This window comes from Balaenoptera physalus (assembly GCF_965194825.1).
Source record: "Balaenoptera physalus genome assembly, chromosome: 2".
NCBI lineage: Eukaryota > Metazoa > Chordata > Mammalia > Artiodactyla > Balaenopteridae > Balaenoptera > Balaenoptera physalus.
Genome location: NC_138883.1, coordinates 154,830,641 through 154,846,212, shown reverse-complemented (window position 1 = coordinate 154,846,212; position 15,572 = coordinate 154,830,641). Strand labels below are relative to the sequence as shown.

General features: G+C 52.8%; 1 long non-coding RNA gene across 1 annotated transcript; it reads right to left on the bottom strand.

Moving 5' to 3' along the window:
* Nucleotides 1-9,678: 9,678 nt before the first annotated feature.
* On the bottom strand, nucleotides 9,679-14,947 carry LOC309655429. The gene is made up of 2 exons (XR_014260837.1): nucleotides 14,794-14,947; nucleotides 9,679-13,096 (listed from the first exon to the last, which is right to left on the bottom strand). It is a non-coding gene; the product is annotated as an uncharacterized lncRNA (long non-coding RNA).
* Nucleotides 14,948-15,572: the final 625 nt, after the last annotated feature.

The window sequence follows — 15,572 nt, the reverse complement described above, 5'->3', positions numbered from 1 at the left end:
AAGGATGTATTGTACAGCACAGGGAATGTAGCCAATATTTTCTAAGAACTATAAATGGAGTATAACCTTTAAACATTGTGAATCTCTACATTATACACCTGAAACTTATATAATATTGTAAATGAACTATAATTCGATATAAAAAATATTCAGAAGAAACAAAAAAGATACGTAATGCATAATATCATCTAGGTAAAGTTCAAGAAAAAACAAGATTTCTAATGGGAGAAGTCAGAATAGGGGTTCCTGCTGGGAAGAGTTTTGAATGGCAAGGGCACCGAGGAGCCTTTGGGGACTGGAAATGTTCTCTAGCTTTGACCCCAGTGCTGGTCACATGGATGTGTACATGTGTAGAAGCTGATTGAGATCTGTACACTTAGTGCATGTATGCTACACATCAGCTTAAAAAAACGTAAAATGCAAACCAATAACAAAAAAGACTGACTTAGATCTTGGTGTGAACCACTGTTTTGAAATCCCTAAAGACGTAAGGTGTACGGGCCCTAGGTTAGGACAGAGAGATGACACTTCAGAGCAGGAGAGACTGGCCTGTCGTGATTTGTTCAAGTTGCCTCTACACATGGTCTTCCCAGAACTCAGTCTGCCACACACTTTGTAGAGGGCATGAAGAGGAGCAATTAATTAAAGTTAATTTTCTGAAGACCTTCATGATACCCATCAAGATAACTAAATACATATATTACAAATCAAACGTAAGAATCATTACTATAGCCCTTTGGGTGCTAAAAATCAAATGCATGTTTAATGCTGTTAATCCTAACAGCATGAGAGATGAAAGAAGACCACTAGAATTGCAGAAGGAACTTGCTGGAAGAGATGACCCAGTTAACTCCTCCATTTTACAGAGGAGAGAATGAAGGTCCAGAGAGATGAAGCGACCATCAGAGGTCCCTCGACAGGTAGAGACATCATAGGACTGGAACCCAGGTCCCTCCTGCCTGCCCAGCACGCTCCCATACTCCCAGAGGTCTCCTGAGGCAGCTCCCAGGTCAAGGTCCACGTCACCCCTGCCCCGAAGCCCCCCTGCCCCGAAGCCAGCCCTCACGGAAGAAGGACAAGGAAGTGATGGGCAGGCAGAAGTCCAGATGGAGCCTGGAACCCAGGACCAGCCTCAGCCATTCCTCCTGGTCATCTGTCACCTTGACAAGGTCTATGAAATCTTTCTCTTCCTGCTTATCCAGAAAGTGGAGCCAAACCTTCCTTCTCAAAGGCTGAGAAACCAGCTGCCGTGAAGACAGTGAATTCTTTTTGTTTGTTTTTTGGAACAGCTTTCTTGAGATCGAATTCACCCATTTAAAACCATGCAATTCACTGTTTCTTAGTATATTCACAGACTTGTGCAAAAATCACAAATCTAGAACCTTTCCGTTCCCCCCCCCCGAAGAACTCTTCAGCTGTCTCAGTCCCCATTTCCCTCCCCCTCTAACTTCTAGGCAACCTCAAATCTACTTACTGTCTCTATAGATTTGCCTTTTCTGGACAGTAAGTATCCATGAAATCATACAGTCTTTTGGAAATAGCTTTTTCACTGAGAGTGTGTTTCCAGGTTGTCTAGGTTGTGGCATATTTCATTCCTTTTTGTTGCTGAATAGTATTTCATTGTATGGATATACCACATTTTAAAATATTTATCAGTCCACTGACATTGGGTGGCTTCTCCTTTTAGGGGATTATGAGTAATGCTGCTATGAAAATGCACGCATATCTTTTTGCATAGATGTGTTTTTTCATTTCTCTGGGGCATATTCCTAGGAGTGGAACTGCTGGGTTATACAGTCGATGAATCCTTTGTATAAGAAGTGCCCTTGGGGCTTCCCTGGTGGCGCAGTGGTTAAGAATCCGCCTGCCAATGCAGAGGACACGGGTTCAAGCCCTGGTCCGGGAAGATCCCACATGCCACAGAGCAACTAAGCCCGTGTGCCACAACTACTGAGCCTGCACTCTAGAGCCTGCGAGCCACAACTACTGAGCCCACGAGCCACAACTACTGAAGCCCGCATGCCTAGAACCCGTGCTCTGCAACAAGATAAGCCACTGCAATGAGAAGCCCGCGCACCGCAACGAAGAGTAGCCCCCGCTCGCCACAACTAGAGAAAGCCTGCGGGCAGCAACAAAGATCCAACCCAGCCAAAAATAAATAAATAAATAAATTTTTTAAAAAATTAAAAAAAAAAAAAAAAAGAAGTGCCCTTGCTGGGACTTCCTTGGCAGTTCAGTGGTTAAGACTCCACGCAACCACTGCCGGGGCACGGGTTCAGTCCCTGGGGGGGCTGTGCGGCACAGCCAAAAAATTTTTTTTAAATTTTTTTAAAGTGCCCTTGTCTGTACCCTTAGACACAGTGGGGTGAGAGACAGCCAAGGAGAGTGATGGGAAGTGCGTAGAGGAACCAGGGGCAGGGGAAGGCCATGAGGCTGGAGAGGTGACCACACACCTCTCACCTCTGTTTTAACTTCTCATTTTGACATAATTTTAAACTTACAGAAGAATTTCAAGTAGCACAAAGAATTTCCATGTATCCTCCACCCAGATTCACCAGTTGTTAACACTTCGCCGTATTTACTTTATCAGTCTGTGTTATCACTATTTAAATAAATATATACATATTTTACATATACAAAATACCACGCATAGTATTTTTAATTATTAAATATTCATACATATTATTTTTTTTGGAACCACAAGGGTAAAATGTGCCCCATTCCTCCTTAATACTTACCTAAAAGCAAAGATGCTCGCCTACACGCATAATCACAGGACAACCATCAAAAGCAGGAAATTAACTCAAATATGATACAGGCTCCAAATGAATTCTGCCGATGGGCACCATCACGCCCAGGACTGGGGCAGGACCACCCACCGCATTTACGGTCCTGTCTCTAATCTGGGTCCTTCCCTCTAAGGACCTAATACTTTAAAGTACCTACTATTTGAAATGGACTCTCCAAATCATTTCATTTCTCTGTTAAAACTTAAATATAATTGGTAATAGTAGAAACAAGAATTTAAAAATTTAAAATATGACTTTATGTTCTATTTAGATGCCATGTGACATTCAGTCCTGGATTGACCGTCTTCTTCTTGCTACGCGTCCACTCACTTAGCAAACAATCCCTCCTGTGGGCACAACTGGCAATCTAACTGCCTTACAGCTGTTTTATAAACCATGAAAACTTACAGCTTTGGGAGCTGCTGATCTTTTTAACAAGTAGGAAGGAAAATTCCTCTTCATGCTTTGGTGATTTGGGTATAGAGAACTGGGTTAATCTTAACCCTTGGTTCATCTCATGCTCCCATCATTGACCCCTGAATGGCCCTCTTCTGTATGTTGGTTCATTTTAATTATATAATAGACAACCAGGAATCTATCAGCCAATCAACATCTGAATTACCGGCTCTGATGACGTCTGTCTGTACGAGAGAGAAGTAACCATTCTCCTGAATCTCATAAAAGAAATATCGTTTTATTATATAGGTATTCCTCAAAAGCATATTGTTTAGTTTTGTTGTTTTAATTTTATTTTTTAAAAAGTATCTGACTGTATCTAATGTTTTGAGATTTTTTAAATTGTCATGGACAATACTGAGTGTAGCTGTCTTCAGAGTGTAGCTCATTCAGACGGCCATAGAATATTCTGTTATGGGACTACACCAAGAGTGAATTCATTCTTCTCTTGTCCATGTGCTTTCAGGTTGTTTAAAGGCATTCCTAATAGAGTCTTAGAGTGAACACCAGCGGGCCAGAAGTCTCTCTGTGACACACCCAGGAATGCCACCTGGTTACAGGGTGTGCAGATTTCAACTTTACAAGACAATTCCAAACTGTTTCCCACGCCCACCAGCAATATATCAGAGACCCTTCTGACCAGCATTCTCCCCGACACTTGATAACGTCAGACTTCGTTTCTGCCAGCAAAGAAGGGTAAAACGGAGCCTTCCACGGTGATCTCCATCTGTGTTTTCCTGAGAAGTGAAGAGGCTAAATTTCTCTTCTTTTCTTCAGCCCGTTACACACTCCCTGATTTTTAAAAGGTTTTTACCAGTCATCTGGTTATTTCTAACAGAAGCCAGAGAAAGGAACACGGCCACGTAGACACACAGGCCTGTCCCCTTGCTGGGCACAGCTGGTTCTCCTGGAGAGGGGATGACCAGTTTAGTATCATGCCATGTATTACTTATTGGGAGGCATCCACAATGAATTTGTAAGAGTTTTATGAGGTTAAGAAACCAATTTCCTCTAAAGCAGTAGTGACCATATGACCTTTCACTGCATTCAAATGACTTTATACAAAAAGCTTTTATATCATCCGGGACTTGCACCAAACATGATTTCAGCTGGAACTGCTTTCTGGTTCTTTTTCCCCACTTATATCTGGGAAATGATGTAACAACAGCAAACATGATTCATGGTAAAGTGGATGCTGACTGACTCATTTTCATGAAAAGGGGATGACATTTGAGTTTTAGGATCTTCACACTGAAACCACGCAATTGCAGATTCAGATTTCTGTGCTGTTATTACAGCAAGTTGATGATAAAATTCTTGCTCTGATTTCCTGATGCGGCTGTTGGCAGAATTGCTTTGAAACGTATTTTCCATACTTTCAAGCTGTAACCCAGGGCCACAGAATTAGCTTGGATTCTATTTGTTGTTCAAACGTGGTTGAGGTTTTCAAACCTCTTTCTCTAACATGAGGCCGTCTAGGGGTCATCAAGCCCAAGGCATGAGGGTTGACTGGAGGTGGGGAGGCTGACCCGCTGACCCACTGTCCCAGTTTGCCTGGGATGAGGAGGTGGCTGGGTCTTGGGACTGTTGAGGCTAAAACAGGGAAATCGTGGGTGATCCAGGGTAAGCTGGTCACCCCGTTAGGAGGCTAACTTGGTCAGATGGTGGCTGGCCTGAGTTTGTTCAGGAAGCCTTCCTGGAGTGGGGTTTTCCTTTTCTCCCCACAATGGGGGCCTTCACAGTTTAAGGAAACTGAGGAAGGGAGAGAAATTAAATTGCTACTTTGGTACTACTGACATGGAAACACTGGCCCCGTGGGAAACCTACCAGTCGCTTCCCTCCCAGCTTGGAAACTATCTGTGCCCAGCGCCACACGGAAACTTGATGGATCCCTTATGTGCGGCAAGAATGGTCAACCCTGACTTGACTTGGAAGCCAGTTGCTTCTCTATCTGGAGACAAGCCCGGAGCATAACGGATCTTTGCAGAGGGCCGCGTGCCGAGTCCCAAACCTCTCGAATCCTCTTGTAGTTACTCAACAGGCACCGGGGCCCCTAACCCCACCCCGCTGTGACCTGTCCCCTTGGCTGGTCCTGAGGCTGTTAAGGTCCGCAGCATCCCCACAGATCAGCCAGGGGGCAGTCGTGGGAGCTACCCTGACTCACTCTCCCTCCCTCCACGTCCAATCCATCCACAGGTCCCGCGGTCTCTACCTCCTGAACACACTCAGAACCCAACCTCCCACTGCACCACCCGGACCCCAGCCCACGGCACCGCTCGCGGGCCACCTCAGCCGACTCCCGTGCCACCTGCTACCTGATCTCGGGAGGGCAGCCACGGACCATCCAGAGGGTTTGCTAACCTAAAGTTCACTCGAGCCTCGCCCCCACTAAAACCCTCCCAGGGCCTCCCACCCACCCCAAGGAGGAGGCCAAAGCCTTACCACGGCCTCGAGGACCCAAATGACCCACGCTTTCTGAGCCATGTCCCACACGCACTACACACCAGCCCCACTGGCCTCCACACTCAGCCCACTGTGGCCACAGGGCCTTTGCACCTACACGTCCCCCTGCCAGCCACTCTCCTAAGATACCGCGTGGTCCACTCCCCCAGTCCCTTCTGTTTCTGCCCAGATGTCCTCTCAGTGACCATCCTATCATCCTATTTAAAACAGCAGCCCCCGCCCCCTCCCTCTTCTTTCCCGTGTTATTTTTCTCCCCAGCACTGGTACCCACTGGACACATGCCGTACTCACTCGTCTGTTACCGTCTGTCTCGCCGTCAGGACGTAAGGCCACGAGGGCAGGCGTCTCTGTCCAGTTCCCTGCTGCACCCTCAGCACTTGACTCAGCCCTGCTCCACGAGGCGCTGAACAGACATTTGCCACGTGATGGAAGGGCTAACGGGGGCGACTAAAGTATTGATAACATCACGGGGCTGGGGACAGTCGGCACAGGCAGGGGCAGCGCAGCCGGCCTCCTAGTGTGTTTCTTGCCTTTTCTTCTCAAGTTCCTCAGCTGTAACTCTCCCTTTCCTATATTCCCAAAATGTTTATGATGTTCTCCGGCAAAACATGGCCCATGCAGATGGCTGCTTGATGAGGGCCTCCCTCCCTCTAGATGGAGCCGCTGCTTCCTCCCACGTCCCCCTGGCTCAGAAACCCACCCCCCAAAGGTCAGGCAGGTCACTTGCACCCCCCAGACCTGACGGAGACCCGCAGTCACACCCAGAACCCGAGGTGCAAGGGAGTCTGGGAGGTGCCGGTGAGGGCTTCCTAGCATTTTCAAGAGTGTGGGTCTCTCCCCATTCGTGGCCTTGAAATGGGTCTTTGGAGCCCGACCAGAATCTTTGTTAATGAAATGGAATAGACTGGAAATGTCACCGTGTACCTCGTATCCTACAGACAAGATTGATTCATGAATCTTTCTGCCCAGGCATCAACCCAGAACATTAAATCAGAATTTCTGGAGCATCCGACTTTTTTTAAAAGCTCCCCAGTTAACCCAAATGTGCGGCCAGGAATGAGACAAACGGTGCCCCTGTACCCGTTGTTCCCCGACAGCATGAGCCACCCCAGCAGTCAGGGGGCGTGCCGAGGGCCAGGCTTTCCCAAGAGTCTGCATCAAAATGCATCTTTCTGTGCTCAGGACCTCTCTCCTTCTCTCTTCCTGCTTCAAAGCCCACATGGGGGCACCCTGATAAGCTCCTGTCCGACCCCACCGGCTGATGGAATCTTGCCCTTCCTGTGAAGACTGGCCCTCGTCCCCAGGCCTCTGGATGACGCCTCAGCGGGAGGCCTTCCTGAATCCCATCGCTGGGGTGCAGCAGGTGAGGCCGACAGTCAAATACCAAAGCAATCGGCCCTCGGTTGTGTTGTCAAAAGCATCAGCATCCCTGCACTTCCAGGCAGGACGGCCAGGGCAGCACAGCCCCAAACCCTCCCGTTCCGCAGACGTCGCCTGCCTGGCCCCTGACCAGGGCTGTGACACCTCCAGGCTGGGCCCCCTCGCTCAGTCTGGACACAGATGCAGGCAGGAGCCAGACGTGCTGGTTCAGGCCAGTGGGATGGGGGTTTGCTCCTCTTACTGCTGTCCCTCCACCGGCCTTGTCACCAGGAGGAATCCTGGAACTGTTCTCTGCAGGTCGTGAAATGATGAACGGCTTTCATGCTCTTCTTTGCGGTTCTCTGCATTTTCCAAGTTGCTCACAGGTGAACTTACGTGGGAAACACTAGGGCTTCAGTTTTTTTTAAAGACTTTTTGATGTGGACCATTTTTTTTATAAGATGAACCACTTCACTTATTTATTCATTTATTTATTTATGGCTGTGTTGGGTCTTCGTTACTGGGCGCAGGCTTTCTCTAGCTGCGGTGAGCGGGGGCTACTCCTCGTTGTGGTGCACTGGCTTCTCATTGCAGTGGCTTCTCTTGTTGCGGAGCACAGGCTCTAGGCGCGCAGTCTCAGTAGTTGTAGCACGTGGGCTCAGTCGTTGTGGCTCGCGGGCTCTAGAGCGCAGGCTCAGTAGTTGTGGCACACGGGCTTAGTTGCTCCATGGCATGTGGGATCTTCCCGGACCAGGGCTCGAACCCGTGTCCCCTGCGTTGGCAGGCGGATTCTTAACCACTGCACCACCAGGGAAGTCCATGTGGACCATTTTTCAAAGTCTTTATTGAGTTTGTTACAATATTGCTTCTGTTTTATATTTTGGTTTTTTGGCCCCAAGGAATGTGGGATCTTAGCTCCCCAACCAGGGATTGAACCCGCACCCACTGCATTGGAAGGCGAAGTCTTAACCACTGGACAGCCAGGGAAGTCCCCGGGGCTTCGATTTTTGATATACATGATCTACAGCTCTTCCCCAGGCCCCCTGTGAACACGTGAGGCTCGGTCACTCTTTGCTGAAGTTCCGCACGGAAGGCCCTGCTACTGGTGATTCCTTTAGACTCTGGGGAGACCCGCAAAGAGATGGTGGCTGCGAGCTCCCTGCAGGATGCAGACCCAGGATGACGTCGGCCTGACATCACGGGCAGGTTCCAGAAGGGTACCGTGTGCTTCCACAGAAGGCGGGCTCCAACGCCGACTTCCTTTTGGTCCAATTTCCGTCCTGAAGTCGTAGCCAGAGGAGTGCAGAGACCAGAGACCGCACGCCCAAGACGCCATCATTTGCCACTCGCCTCCCGCCTGAAGCTGCTGGAGAGACAGGCCAGGGTGCCCGGGACAGAGTCCCTGGAGAACCTGGCCCAGCGGGGACCCCCAGCCTCCCGTGGCCCGGCTTAGCCAAGGAGCTCGGAGGGGGAGACGGGGCGCATGTGTGACAAGCGTCCCAGCAACTGGGAAGCATCAGTCTCTGGACCGGAGCTGCAGGGAATCTCACTTCACCCCCTTTGTTTCCAGATGGGTCAACCGAGGCCGAGCGCCATCCAGGGGTGGCCCTGAGACCCAGCCCGTCACCAACACGGTGGACCTGCCACCACTGGGTCTCCCAGAGCCCGACCGGGGTGTCTCCCCGACAGCATACATCTGACTCCTGCTGAGGGCACGGCCCCACATCCTTAGTTGCTTCCTGCAGCTTCCGCGTCACTTCTGCCACCTGTGGGTACCTGCCCTGCCCCAGCCGCTCTCAGGACTGTCCCAACAATGATGAATAAACACTGAGAGAAGAGCCTGTCTGTAAACGCCGACTCGCTCCGCCTCCTCCTGGTCTCTGCCGATCATCACCTGGGACCATCACACTGCGGCCGGGCGGCAGAGGTTATAAAAGACCCGGGCTCTTAGGTTACAGACCTCGGACCTCAACTCCTGCAGAACAGCTTGCCGGCCAGGGGCCTGGGGTGGGAGCACTCCTGACCTCCCTCCCCTCCCCTCCCCTCCTTTTCCCCCCTCCCCTCACTCCCTGTGCCCCTCCCCCTGCTCTTCCCGGGTTTCTCCTGTGACTTTGTGACTTCCTGTGTTCGTTTTATCCAGCTTTCATCTAAATGCAGCAATTGGGAAGGACAGGAAGACAGAGTCTGCCTGCCTCTTGTAGGGCCCCCAGGTGCTGATTCCGGCACCTCCCAGGAATCCGATTCAGATAAGGAGGAAACAGGAGGCCACCCGCGTAGGTGCCAGGAGCTGGGACAGAGGTGACCACCCAGGCCCTGCCCTGGGAAAGTCCTGTGAAGTTAAAGATTCACATTCCTTGCAGGGGAGGTAAAGGGATGACACATGCTTGGATGCTTCGCGGATGTACAATTCCTGAGCATGTGGTACTTTTAGCTCCACAAGGAGAAGAGCGCCTGCTTGCACGGGGCCCCCAGGTCTGAACTAACCAAGGTGCAGAACACACTCAGGCACACAGCATCAGGTGCTGTTGTTACTGTTGTTTGGACCCTGCTATTTCACCCAAAAGCACCAAAATCGTGACCATAGTAAAAATCAGAAGAGTGTCCGCCTTGCTTACATTTATGACTTGGTATTGTCTTTATTTTAAATTACATGTGGGACGATGACCCTAATCTTTTAGGGATCTGACAGTCTTACTTCGGCTCTGCAACTACTCACTGCAGAAGAAAATGGAGTTTTGGACAAATTAACCAGGCAAAGGATTTATGAAGCACTTGCTATCACCTGGCCAGACAGAAGCATGAGATCTAGACCCTCCCCCAAATGGAGGACAATTAAGTGTGAGGACAAGTAACTGCCAGCAAGAGCCCCATCTGCACAGAATAGATGGAAAACAGGGCAGAGAAGACTTGAACTTGAGCAGGGCCTTAAGGAACCACCAGAAGCCTGCACGTGCCCACGTGTATATCCACACGTGTGCAAATGTACCGTGAAGGATGGCAGCACCTAGGAGGGTGCGGCTGGGTCCTCAGAGGGGAGACGATGCAGGAGGGAAGCACAGATGTGGGAGCACAGGGACCCTGGTGGCCACTACTGGACATTGAGGACACGGACCACAGCAGAGGACGCACTTTAAGATAATGGGAAGGCATTAGAAGGGCGCAGCCCAGGGATCAAAGGCCTGAGAAGACAAAGCAGAGGATTCAGAAGGGAAACCTGGAGACAGAGGCCCTGATGGAAACGGGCAGGCCCAGCCTGGTTGGCGGGTGCTTCCCTGGGGCAGTAGTCTCTGAAATGGAGCCCGTCCTGCCCAGCAAGCTGCCAGACCCCAAGGGAGGAAAGTGTGCCTGAGGACAGAGCCCGCCCGCAGGGCCCCAGAGTGGAGGGCGGTGCCGGCCCAGCACCGGAGCTCAGGGGAGGGATGAAAGGACCAGGGACCAGCCCAGCCCTGCCGAGTCTAGTCGGGATCTGCTCTTTGCACTTCTACTGGGAGTGAAAGGAAGGAGAGGTCCCGGATTTGGGTCCAAAAATGCTGACCTAACTGCGATGGAGTTCCCACTGCAAGCAGCTCACCTGCAGGAACCCCTAAGGTGCTGCATCTCCTGCAACAGTGGGACTTGTCTTTGCCTCCGTGCCCAACAGGGGACGGGGCAGTTCCTGGGCAGCTGTGACCTGACATCTGGCTGGCCTATCATCTCCACGACACCAGACCCATGTTATGAGTCCAGCCCCGGACAGCTGTGCCCTTGGGGCCACGGGAGAGAGGGGAACCCCGACTGTCCCCACGTGCAGTCCCATCCCTTCCACCTGCCTCTCTCAAGGATTCAGAAGAGTCAGGCATCTAAGTCTGTCTCTCGGCTCATTTCTAACATGGAAGACGTCTGATGTTCATAACGGCAGACTTATCACACTGTACGGTCTCAGCCTGACACACATACCACATCCCAGGCTAGCCCGTCACTGGGGTCCGAGCCGGAAAGGCAGAGCCTCAGTCCAGCGCTGCTCAGCACACGAGTTGACGGTTGTGTACGGAGCCTCTCTGAGCCTCACTTCCTTCACCTTCACAGTGGAAATAATAGCCCCTGGGGTAGTTGTGAGGACAAATGCACACATGCAAAGCACTCAGCACAGGACCTGGAAGGTGGTCCCTAAGTGTGTTTGGTTTCTTACTGTTATTTATTATTAGAACCTTCACCCCTATCCCCATCCCTACTGAAGGTAGGATGTGCAGGAATACTTAGGACTCCACCATCTGAAGACATTTTTTTCAGCTTCTCCACCCGAAAGGGACCTCGAGAATTTAGCCAAGACCACAGTCTCTGAACAGAGCACTCCTCAACCCCCTAGAAAATCACCATCTAGCCTGCCTTTAACATCCTCCAGACGGAGAAGTTTCCAGCTTTAATAACCCCGTTCACCACCTTCCTCCTGGGGCCCACCTAAGTTCTTCCCACCCCTTTGTTCTCACGAGTTTCCCTAATGGTCCACGTCAGGGCATTTCCTTCTTACTCAAGCCCATCTCAAAATTCCAGCAGCTGGGCTGAGGGTCGGACTCTGTTCGCCCCACTAGTGCCCAGCACCCTGGAGCCACCAAGCAGAGAGGCCAGGGCGGATGTGAGTGTGAACGCGGTGCCCGCATGCCATCCCCTCAGCCGGCGGGGAAGGGCACCATCAGCTACTGCCCGCCACCCCGCCCCACCATTCACCCATCTCAGGCTACACGATCCCTGCTGGCCATGATCACAGCAGGTGGACCACGCCGGGGAGGTGTGACTGCGGCGAGGGAACTGCCAAGTCTGTCATTCACAGAGAACCTCGAGCGTGCCCGGCGCAGAGCAGGCGCTCCGTCTAGAAAATGAATGAATGAATGAATGAACGAACGAACGAATCAATGAGCGAGCGAGTGAGTGGCGTGCAGTCACTGAACTCTGCCCTAATTACATTCAGTGCCATTGATCAAGCCTCTCACAGGCAAGGCCCAGGACGAGTACCAAAGATCAGCTGGTCATCTGTTTGTTCCCCCAGATCCGCTGTCACGAAGGGCAAATCCACCCGGCTCCGGTCCCCGCAGGCTGACCTGCACACACACGACAGGCTCCCTGTCCCTCGGTCGCCCATGTCCTGGGGTCAGAGGGAGGGAGCAGCGTGGGGCCTCTGCGGGGCCACAAGCCGTCTGCATCCTCCAGGGAGGGGCAGCCCCCCTTGGGCCACTGGCTCCAGTGACTGCTCGACCCTCACCCCTCAGGCCTGGGGTGGGACTGCCTGGGCTTCTGCAATATCCCCTGTGGTTTTCCTCTACCCTAACCCAAACCTTTGTAACAGGCCCTTCATTAAATTCTTCTCAACTTGCCCTATATGAGCGGGCGTGTGCTTCCTGCCAGGCCCTGACCCAGCTGGTCCCCGAGTCTTACTTGTCAAGACACAGAAACACAGCCTGGGAAGGGAATCAGCGGTCAATTAACCTTCTAGACGTTAGCTACAAGGAAGTCCTTCTCCATCTGGCTTCTCTTCGTTTTGCAGGGCGAGAAGCAAAAGTCTTTTCATTTCCCACTTTTTAAATTACTTTTTTTGAATAGTTAGTAGATTCAGATGGTTCAAAAAATTTTTTAAGTATAAAAGAGTATATATATACTGAAGTCTGAATATATACTGTATATATATTCCATATATATACATATGCTGAAGTCTCCAGCATCGGGACAGTTCCAGGGGTGGGGTGCCATATCCCGGGTCACGGGCCCACCTTTCCACCTCCAGGCAGGTCCAGATGACGTCTCATCACCAGATTGAACAAGCCCGGCCTCGCCATCATTTCCACTTGCTGTGTTCACTTCTCAACAGGAGGTTCCGACCAAGCCAAGTGGGGAGGTTCTGCCTTGGGCTGGAAGCAAGCCCTCCAGGGCCCCTGCCCTGGCTCACACCAAAGCTTCCAGAAAACCCAGCAACGCCTGTTTCTCACACCCTGGACCTTTAGGAATCAGCATTCACAGAACGGAGGGGCAGGATTCACCTCTCCAGGCAGCAGTGTTCTCTTCAGATTAGAAAAAAAAAATCAAAGCTTAACGTGGTTGGCAGCGGGCAGACAGATGTCTGTCGCATGTGACCTAATGATGCCATCACACAGGGAAACCTTCACAGGTGAACACTCACTCAACAGCCTAGGTACTTAAGCCTCCTGCATAAAGCTCCCTTCAGCTCCGTGACAAGTAAACGGGCACTTTGCCTCCTAGGAGTTTGCCTCCAGAGGCCACTGAACACAGCAGATAAATGACCATTCACACTGCAGCTAAATGAGGTCAGCTGGGGACTCGGGGGAACGTCCAGGGACACGGCGTTGCCGTTATATATGGAATAATGGAGCCAATGAAGACGGTGAGTTTGGGACCACACGTCATCAGCTGAGGATCCGACTGAAGCCTCGGTCCCTGCTCGTGGCTTTCACCTTCCTTCTCAACATCCCCACAGCACAGGGAGTGCCAACCATGTATCTTCACAACCAGGACCTCACAGTGGCACCTTAGCAACCTCCGTTTAAGGGACAAAGGCCAATAAGGTAATACTGGCAACCGTAGCATTAACCTGACGATTCATCGGGATTATGAGAGAAGTGAAGAGGCGGCCAGAAAGGTGGGGTGGAGGCAGTGGCGGGAAGCCACGCAGCCAGTCCCAGGTACCCGGGTGCCTGGGAGGGAGTCTCGGCTTACTCTCTTTTCGCCCCGGTCAGTGGTACCCAGGTGGGGGTGGGGAAGCCTTGGGTCAGAGTGACAATGGGTAACCGAGCCCAAACCCCTTCCAACACAAACAGAAAAAGCAGGAGGAGCCAATCAGCTCTGTTCGGAAAGTAAAACGAGTCTCCTCCATCCTAGGCTCCGACCTGAGGGTGGCAAGTCCCGGCCCAGCTCTGCAGCGCCCTGGGCACAGCAGGGCCTCCATCGCCCTGCCCGGTAAATGGGGACCCGCGAGCATCTGGGATTTTCCGACAGGCCTCGCGCACCCAGCCCGCGGTGCAGGTGGGCCAGGTGGGGCGCTGGGTGCCAGCTGCCAGGCACAGGGAGGCAGGTCTTGCCTGGCCGGCCGGCCGGCCGTTTCCCCGCGCCTCTGCATGCTGCGCCGCGCGCCTCTCACCCGTCCCGGTCCCCACACGGCCGTCCCGGGTCACGCGCTCGTTTTGCGGATGAAGAAACTGAGGCTCCGGGTGGTTAAATGACTTCCCGAGAGTCAGAGGGTAGAAAAGGCCGAAGACAGGACCCGCACTCGGACCTGCTTCCACACCGCCGAGCTGCCCCCCCTAACCCCTCGCCCTCCACTCTCTCCCGGAGACTCAGACCGCAATCCGAGCGCGCCGCCGGGACCCCACGCTGCAAACCTCTCGCCACCGTAGAACAATCCACCCCCCCCCCGCCCCAAATCTCCAGTTCGCCGGGAGAACCCGATTCCACCTGCATCTCAGAACTTGCTGCGGCGCAATCCGGGTGCGGTCCAACTACCGCGACTGCGCTCTGCGCGCCGCCTCCGCCGCCGGCTCTGCGCGCCGGCTCTGCGCACCGGCTCCGGCACGTGGGGTCGGCCGCCGAGTGCCCGGAGGGGGCGACGTGGGGTCGGAGGGGCGATGCGGCAGGAGAGGGGCAGTGCGGGTCCTGGCCCCGCGCCCTCCCGGCCGCCCCCGGCACCTGGCGGCGCAGGTCTCCCGCCCCGGCCCGGGAGCGCTAGGGGGGGCACTCCGCCTACCTTTCCGGAAGGGCATCCTGGAGGGGAGCTCCCGGCAGGGCCGGCCCGGGACACCGAGGCCGGGCGACGTCCGAGTGCCAGCCCCGCGGCTCGGGGGTGCCTACGGGCGCCGGGTGCTGGGCGAGGGAGGGGGAAAGGGACATATTTGGGCAAAGGCCGGGGCGTCACCGGCGGAGGGAGGAACCGCGGCGAAGCGGGAAGCGCGGCCCCGGGGCGGGCCTCGCGGAAACCGCTTAACCCCTGAGCTCCCGGCCGGGCAGCGCGCCGGCGGCCTCCCCAGCCCGAGCCGGGGTCTGGGTCGCGAGCCCCCCACGCCGTGCAACGGAGCTGGGCCTGCCTCTCCTGACGCCCCTGGGCGGAAAGGAAACTCCTGATCGGGAAGAAAAGCAACTCACTCATCCACGCCTTTGGGCGGCTGGAGGACATCATCCCTGGAAGTATTTGGGGAACTTTATTCCATTTTAATCTTTTTGTCCTCAGACCCAGGAGTCCGCTCAAAGGCTGGTTGACTTGACTTGAAATTAAGTGAGGGCTGGAGGGAGCAATCCCACACACAACTCAATAAATATGTTAAAAAATAATGATGGTAGTGGGACTTAAGGAACTATAACCCAGAGAAATGGGGGAGGGGGTTCACCCCTCACATTACTATTTATTTTGCCTTTGGGAAGATCCGCACCTGAGAAAATGCTTTATTATTTGGCGGACTCAAAAGTCTCAAAGGCAGGTCATCCTTCCAGTCAGGTAAGAGTTAATTCCTGTGACAAGTGCTGTTTCAC